The sequence below is a fragment of the Neolamprologus multifasciatus genome, chromosome 12, assembly GCF_963576455.1.
Source record: "Neolamprologus multifasciatus chromosome 12, fNeoMul1.2, whole genome shotgun sequence".
In the NCBI taxonomy this organism is placed as follows: Eukaryota; Metazoa; Chordata; class Actinopteri; order Cichliformes; family Cichlidae; genus Neolamprologus; species Neolamprologus multifasciatus.
In genome coordinates, this window is record NC_140450.1 from 13,331,496 (window position 1) to 13,340,673 (window position 9,178).

Sequence of the window (9,178 nt, forward strand, 5' to 3'; positions counted from 1 at the left end):
CTTTTTTTTTTTTTTTTTTAGCTTGTGGTGCAAAAACATTAAGCAGCCAGGTGTGTGTTTTTGCATTGTAGTTCACGAGAGAATCGGCTAATTCTAGCAGAAAACCTAAGGGATGTTACCACATGATGAGAATGATGATAAGACAAAAGGACGACATGGCAGCTGCCTTTTTAAATTGCGAAGATGCTGAGGCTTATAGAGAGTTGCAATTTTTTTCCTTTTGTACTTGATTGCAAGTGTCTGAAGAAGAAAGCATACAGTTTGGAATATTTTGCATATTTGACTAACACCTTAACACAGGCCTGTTTGATGCATTTTGACAGATATATGTAATAGTGTCTGTTGTGGAAAGTAACAGAAAGACACATGAATGTTGCTCTCTGTGTGCGCACTGCTGAGAAAAGACGGGGAGATATGTTTTCAGTGTGTACTGATCTGCTCACTGTAAAACAGGAAAAAAAAAGATGTATCTTTGAATGTCTTGCATCGGGACTTCAGTAATACCAGGGCTGCAATAATATCAATATTATTACAGCGCAGGAGTATGTTGCACTCTACTCTAAACATTAAATACACGAGACTGAGTAAAGAGCTACAGGACAGAGCCAGACTTTACTGTGCTCACAGCTTTGAGCCATCCACCTATACCTGTTTTGCTAACTTAGAGGCAACTACTGCACACATTGGGTGCAAAATAAGGCATGCTTTTCAAAGTTAAATTTACCATAGTTTGCACTTAATTTCATGCTGCAAACCTTAGTAACTTAGTAATGCAGTTAAGTTGGAGCTCAGCTTACTTAGACTGATTACAAATTGTTGGCAGATTGTTGGCAGTATGTTTGCTTTTATAAATTAGATTGTACACCTTAATTGCAAATCTTTGCCAATTACTGTGGGAGTGATTACAGCCCGTCTGAGTTGGACTGAGACAGGTTACCTGCAACAAAGCTGTGCAGAATCATCTTGCAAACAAACGACTTGCAATGACTCACAGACAGCTAAAACTGTAGTGTGACTAAAGCCTAAGCAACAGAACAGTCTGCACATATTAAATCAGCTCTTCAAAAGCAGTGAACATTTTCAATAAAATTTGAATTGCTTCATTTTAAAATTGTTGTTTTAATTCCTCAATATGAGGTATTTGCTTACTAAAGAGCTCTTTTCAGTTATTGGATATCTTTGAACGAATTTATACTAACCCAATGAAAAAAAAAATCATAAAATTCTTTTGCTTTTTTTTTTTTTTTTTTTTTTTTTGCATAGAGGATTCCAGAAACTCAATGCTGCACATCGCCTGTGGAAGCAGGACCCCGCTTCCTTGCTCGTGCTTATGGATTTATTGGTGATATAAAGAAAATTTACAGCAAGAATAATTTTGCAAGAGCGTTCTCCACACAAGTATATACCATGTCTTGCCTCGCTCTCCTCCTCTTTGCTGCTCCGCCCTTCAATTTCATTAAGTCTAAAGACAGCCGTGGAAGTCTGTCACCAGTGCTACCTCCTCCTTCTCCTACTTTTTATGTTTTCAACCTCTCCCTAGACCTTCAGCTGCTTTTCTTTATACATTTGATGCTTAGTTTTTTTTCTCCTTTTTTTTTTCTTTTTCACACTCTTCTTTGGAAAATCTGCCATTTCTATTTCCCTGCTTCTTTTGTGAGTATAGACAGCCGTGTAATTGTGGGTTGTGTGAGGAACGGGATGAGACGAGGGCTTGTATTGGTCGACACTGTGCTAGTGTACCTACCTACAGCCATTCTCCCAGCCGTGTCTTTGTTCCTGCTCCATTGTGATCGGCTAGCTAAAGAGAAACACTACACATGTTGCTTGGCTGCAAGACTGTCTGCAGTCTTTGTGATAAATATGGACCTCTGTTTCTCTCAAGTATTGTTACTATTCTTCCTCTTGCTGCCTGTCTGCTCGGATACCTCTGGCTGTGCTGCATGAAAGAAGATTAGCTTCACCTCTGAGAGACATATGCATGAACTGCACAAGCGCAAACAACTCACTGTGTAATGATACACACACACACACACACACACACAGTTGTCCATCACTTGCTTTATCCCCACTTTTTTTTTTTTTTGCATCTTCTTGCTGTAGGCCTTGTGTGTATGGATATTGCCTAATAAGGTGGTTAGACTGGGTGTGTTAGAAAGTCGCCCACAGAATTCTTCACAGACAAATTACCCTATTTTAAACAGATAGAAACCAGTGGAGTGTTGAATTAAAAATGCTGCATACTTACAAAAACATGCTTTAGATTCCTAGTGAAGGATGTGACACTAATAACAGTTGTGTAACTAAAGAAACTCTATAATTTTCAGTTTGTATTAATTTTCAGTAACTTGATGGAAACTAAGCTAACAACAGAAATACAAAATAACAAAAATTAGCGTGTGGCATAGAGACATAAATCTTAAATAAGCATTGTGGTTATCTAATTTGAGAGTGACCATGGCAACATGCTCATAGGAGAGATTAAGTTTGATCAAACAGTGAGCCAGTATTAAGGGCTGATCTCTAGGCTTTGTCAAGGCTTAAACTCTGATTATACAACAAAACGCACAAGCATGTGCACACACATGAAATACAGTCAAAGGCCGCTTGTCCTTAGGCACAGTGCTGGTTGGCTGGCGATTTTCTGGGTGCTCATCCTTTGGAGTTTTCTGTTTTTAACAATAGTCAGGGCTGCAGTATGACCATATACCAGGTTATGTACTTTACTATTTTTTTCAGCTTTGATGTCTTAATAAACCATTTGGATTAAGCTAAAGAAAAACCTACCTCAGTGATTTGGCTTTGACTTCAAAGTCCATTTTCCTAAAATTTAGTACACTATTGATAAGATTTATTACCTCTTAAAATTCAGTTCTACTATTTTGCTTTAGTTATGAAAGTGCTTCTCTGGGATTAAAAAAACAACAAAAACAAAACACTTCCTAACACATCATAATAATTACATTTAGTCCCTGTAAATAACACCTTTAATGGGATGGATTAGAATGTTTTTATTAACTTCTTTTTTTTAGAAGAAGTCAATACTGCTCACCCATCCCACAGTAGCCTTTAAAATCTAATTTTGTGTTAATTTTGTTTCAGTGAGCTATGTACTGAATGCAGCTTTGCAGTGGTGCGAGCAAGTTGGGGAAATATGGTTGAGCAAATTTAATTCCAAGATAAAAATTGCATATACATACATATATATATGTATATATGTGCGTATATGTATATGTGTGTGTACATGTATATGTATATGTGTGTGTACATGTATATGTATATGTGTGTGTACATGTATATGTATATGTGTGTGTGTACATGTATATGTATATGTGTGTGTGTATATGTATATGTGTGTGTGTACATGTATATATATGTGTGTGTATATGTATATATATATGTGTGTGTGTGTATATGTATATATATGTGTATATGTGTATGTATATATATATATACACACACACACACACACACACACACACACACACACACACACACACACATATATAGATATACACACACACACACACACACACACACACACACACACACACACACATATATATATATATATATATATATATATATATATATATATTAGGGGTGCAACGATACTCGTATCGATATTGAACCGTTCGATACAGTGCTTTCGGTTCGGTACGCATATGTATCGAACAATACAGCATTTTTAATTTATTTTATCAACTTTCCTTCTGACGGTGCTGTCTGTGTTGAGCGCTCAGTGGATCTGCGCTCGACAGTGCAGCCTAGGCGGAGTAGTCGAACACAGATTCACTGAGCGCAGGGCAAGCTAGCGAGACAGAAGTTAAGCTCTCCTTGCAACATGGCAAATTGAACCTCCCCCACCCTCATTCAGATGTGGCGTTTGGAACTATTTTGGTTTTCGTGTGCTGTATGACCCTGAAGGTAAGAGTGTCATGGACTAAAGTAAAACAGTATGTTGGATGTGCCACGAAATGCTCAATTACATGGGTGGGAACTAGTGTGTTAGCGCAGTTAGCTCGTTAACGTGTTGGCTGTCCAGCCCCATGCACGGGGCAATCCGCGGTAGCTCGTTAACGGAGATTTGCCGTGTTGTGGCGTTAACCTCATTTCAGATTAACGCTGACAGCACTATTCGGAACACAATGAATATGACTGCACATTTACGCCGACATCATCCTAGTGCAAAGACAAGTCGAAGCAGAGAAAAACAACAAGCAGGCATGCTACAAACTTTACCCGAGTCAGCGGTTAGCACATGACTCTCCTTATGGGGACCTGATATGTTTAATATGCTGCTGAGAATATAGCCCAGAAGAAGCGTATAGTATAGCTTTTATTTTGGAAAGAGCCATTTCTCTGTAATAAACTCTCTTTTCCAAAGATGAGTGATTCCTCAATCAGATACAGGGCTCGCAAAATCGCTAGCCCGACGTCCAGGGGCTAGCGATTTTTCCAGTCGGGCTGCCCTGCCCTGCCCTGCCCTGCCCGTAGGCCTATCGTAGGAAGGAAAAATATATGTCAATGCTTTTGTATTCTTTCGGAAATGTAGCTGGGTAATTATGTCATTGGCAGCGGTGAGCCACTGTGAGTGCGTGTGTAAAAGCAGCAGGATATATATTTTAGTTCTGCTGAGCCAAATAAGACACGTCAGGGTGAAGAAGTGACAGCCAAAGAAAAGCTTACCACAAAACGGAAACGTTATGACAAATCAGACTATAAGGCAAAAAGAAAGTGCAGCTTTATGGTTTCATGGACAAAAGAATTTCCGTGGCTGCAATATGACGAGCTAAATAACCAGGGCTGCACATAAGTGGTCCGCAGGTGCGTATTCGCTGTCAAAATAATAAATGCGCACAAGATAAGAAGTTGCAACGCCTGTTTGCATACATAAGATTTTCTGGAGGAGGACAGACATTTGTTTAGAACTCTTAAAGATGTCGAAGAAGCTCCTTTAAGCAGTTACTTTGGTGTTCCTCCACCTCCAAAGAAATGTCAGAAGGAGTCCAAACCACAAAAGAAGCGCATATTCTCAGAAAAGTGGTTGCAGGAGGTGAGCTGGCTTCAAACAAATGATGAACGCACAGAGATATGGTGCAGAATGTGCCGTGAAAATTTAATAAATGACAAATTAAAAAGGCATGAACTTTTTTTTTTGTATCGAAAAAATATCGAACCGTGACACCAAAGTATCGAACTGAACCGAACCGTGAATTTTGTGTATCGTTGCACCCCTAATATATATATATATATATATATATATATATATATAGATAGATATATACATACACACACACGTATATATATATGTATATGTATATGTATATATATATATGTGTGTGTGTGTGTGTGTGTGTGTGTATATATGTGTATATAGTATTTTCGTCGTAATCTGTACTCCATAGCCTGTCAAACTTTTGGGTCTTATTTACATCTGAGGATCCTAGAAATAACATTTTGTTAATCAGAAGATAAGTAAGTTAAACTTTTTTTCTCTCTGAAAAAAATACCAAAGGAAGCGTGAATAAGTATGAGCAAAATATATATTTTACCAGATGGTATAAAACAAATAGAGCTCCATCTAGAGCTTTACGTTTTCAGAGAAATAATTAAATTGTTTATTTACCGTTGAGAGTATTGAGAGTTCTACATATTGGCTCAGTAATGGGATAATAACATCTTTCTTTCTTTCAGGTAACAGATGTGCTGTATTCATTAAAAACAACTTTTAAAAAAAATTTAAACTATGATTTTAGAGTTGAAGAAAGGCTGCATTCTTTGGCAGGCGGCATTAGCTGTTTTGGAAACACAGTTATATATAAAATGTTTTAGAGTTAGAGTAATCCATACCACTGCTCCTTCAGGTCCAGTGGTATGGATTTAGTAATTCAGTTTAGATAGAAATTTTGCATCTGACTTTGCTTTTACGAATGATAAACTCCCCGGTACGCCAAGCACTGAACCACAGTTAGATCCTGTTGAGGTTTAACTGTAAAAACAAGATGAAGAAAGGAGGGACACTTTAATTGTTTACCTTTAGCTGTTTGTGCTGCCATTACAGAGACAGTAAACTACAAGATGACCCCTGATGAGACTCACTTCCTTTGGTCCTTTATCCCCTCACTACTCGTGTACACATGTGGTGCTTAGTTGTCATAGAAACCATTTTATTGTCATTTTATTGGGACAGATAGCCTGGAGCTGTGTATTAGCTAGCTGCATAACTGTACGATATACAAGATGCTTGAACGTCATCCTCCTCATCCTCCTTTTCTTCTGGTGCTTTCCTTTCTTTTATTTATTTATTTTTTCATTTTTTAAATCTTCATCATTTCATGGTACAAGTACAGCGGTTAGCACTATGGCCCTTGGAGTGTGACTGTAAGTGTATAAAAATGCTTAGGCGAAGAAAAAAAGGCGCATCATCGAATGTGTGAATGAGACTCGTAGCAAAAAAGTAGTGCTCAAATAGAGTAGAAAAGTACTATAAAAGTACCATTCCATTTACAATTTACTCAAGTCTTTCTGTATGGAGTTTGCAAGTTCTCTTGAGTCCGGCCTGCATTTCCTCCTAGAATCCAAACACATGCTTTCATTTGATTGGCCGTAGGTGTGCATGAGGGCATGAGCTGTTTGTGATGGACTAGCATCGTGTCCAGAATCTAACCTGCCTCTCACGCAGCATCAGATGGGTTAGGCTTAAGCCTTCTGCAGCTCTTGTTGAATAAGTGGTGAATCATTGTCTGTCTGCTTCTTCTTCACTTATCATTGCCTCAGTAATTTAGTACAAAGTAAAACATTTTTTTTTGTTTTTCAGTTTCCTGATTCTTTCCTCTCCATTATTCTGACATAGTTTCGTTATCTTCTAGCTTATCATTTCTACTCCTTGATTTTCTTCTTCAGTGATATTTCTCTTCTTGCCTCTTACACTGTTTTATCACCACCGCATCACCAGACTTTTCTGTCACTTCATCAGTCCACCTCTGTTTCAAACTGCTTTTCTTAATCCTTCATCTGACATCAGCTGTGTCATTCTGTCAACAACTAACCTCTACATCTATTGTCTGCTTTCCTCATCATATCCACCACCTTTCTGGCTTTCTAATGTTTTTCTTTCTAAAACATCTTTAATCATTGTCATTTTCCTTTTCCTCTTCTTCACCCCATCTTCCTCCCCATTTACCAGTAGTTTCTCAACAACATTGCAATGATCTTGTCTTGCTCCGCTTCATGTTTGCATTCATATGTTTTACCAAAATCATTATGCAAGAAGGCCTTATCATATAGCATCCTTCCTTCCAGCATTATCAGGCAGTGTTTTTTTCTCTCCCTAGATTAAGCTCTTATATAAATGAAAAAGAATAAAACCAATGGTCTGAGAATCACCTGTCAAATCTGATAAAAGCCAACCTTGGTGACTTTGCTGCTAAACAATGTGTAAAAAGAAGATTTCCTTGTGAATTTCCTTCTAATTTGCATGCATTTCATCACACTATGAATTCGTTTAGAGTGCCGACATGATCAGTCTCTCAAATGCCATGCTCATTAAGTCTATGGTTATAGTAAGTAAGAACAAGTGCACTTACAAACTCTTAAGGAAATTCAGATAGAACCAGCTTTCCCTAAAAACTTTTACTCTATCTTGAAGCGAATAAGAACACAGCTAAATACAAATATTTATCATGTCATCCCAGTTCTGAGAGCTTCATTCCCGTAACACTTGATATGAGTAATCCATTTTCAGTCCTCCGTACCAACAAAGTGGTCTTTTCTGTGCCAACACCTCAGCTTTCTCACTTTCATGTTTCTGCATAAACAACTAAAAGTAAGATGGGCAATGCTGGAGAAAGGCTTTGAAGCCACCAGCAGTGTCCTGTCACACTCTGCAGTTCAGAGAACTTAGGCTTGACCCCCTGGGGCCTTTAAAAGAAAGCAATCTTAAAAAAAAAAAAAAAAAAAACACCTGCATCTTTACTATAATAATGTATAGGCCTGCCACTCCCTTAAAACTGTTATAAACCTCACTGCAACTGACTCATGCTGATTGGCTCCTGTGCTCTGTCGAAACATGAACACTATATCCATTGAGGGGTTTTAGCTATGGGGGTCTGTACGCTGTTCAAAAGGATCAGATTGCTAATGCTAGCTGACCTTTGTGGTGTTTGTGTGGTGTTTATGCGTCTTGAAGCCCATCCAGGTTGCATGAACCATGTCTTGGTTATCACTTCGTGCACCTCTGCTTCGTTTTGCTTGGTCTTCTTTTCGATCCCACCTCCTGTCATTTCACCTCACTCAGGCCTCGTTAATGGCCTCTTAGTCTTTCTTCTCTTTCTCCCCCACTTGCTTAGATCTGTCAGTCTCCCATGATGTAGCCCTTCGACTACTGTACAGAAATTTCTACTTACTGTCTCCTGCTGTAGTTACTCTCCCTGCTCCCTCCCGCGTTCATTGATGTCTGATCTAATTGCTTTTGCTCTAACCCTGGGGACCTGGGCACAGTGTAACAAGCTCCCAGAGGATGCACTTCGCCTCGGCCTTTGTCGCAGTCCCTCAATTGCTGCTTTCTTTTTTATCCGTTTCCTCACCAGCTCTTCCCAGTACATTAATTTATTAGCAGGTCTAATACTGTAGCCCCCCGACAAACAGCATGATATTGTGACCCTGCGGTAACTGATTCTAATCTAAGGCTGGCCACAGCACAATCTTGAGTCAGGAATTGCCAATTTCAACAGGTCTTGTCTGTGTTTTCTTTTATCCCCATCACACAGTAGGCCACAGACAGAGATACATAAGAGTAGCTATACAAAGCAAGAAAGGTGGGATGAAGTAAGAGGCAGGAAAAGAGGAAAATAAACAGGCAGAGATGCGAAGTGACAGTGAAAAAGTGGGTGAAAGACAACCTGATAACATGGAGAGACTCACAGGACCGCTGCAACAAAAATTTAATAGAAAAGGCAAAATATAAAGATGCAGTCCAGTGAACTAAAGCAGATGGGTCAGTACACATTTTAACAGCTTTGGCTCCACTCAGAAATAAGAATTTCAAAAATATAACACACAGTTTAACTTCTCTCTCTAGCACCTGTTTACTCCTTGATTAGTTTGGTGTTATATATATCACACATCAAATGAAATCCATGAACTGGGCAACCTTAAATTCTTCTTGAAGAAATAAACA

General features: G+C 38.6%; 1 protein-coding gene across 2 annotated transcripts in view; it reads left to right on the plus strand.

Moving 5' to 3' along the window:
* The window catches only part of fbxl17 (F-box and leucine-rich repeat protein 17), a 227,138-nt gene that overhangs the window by 144,902 nt on the left and 73,058 nt on the right, over window positions 1-9,178 (plus strand). The window lies entirely within an intron of this gene.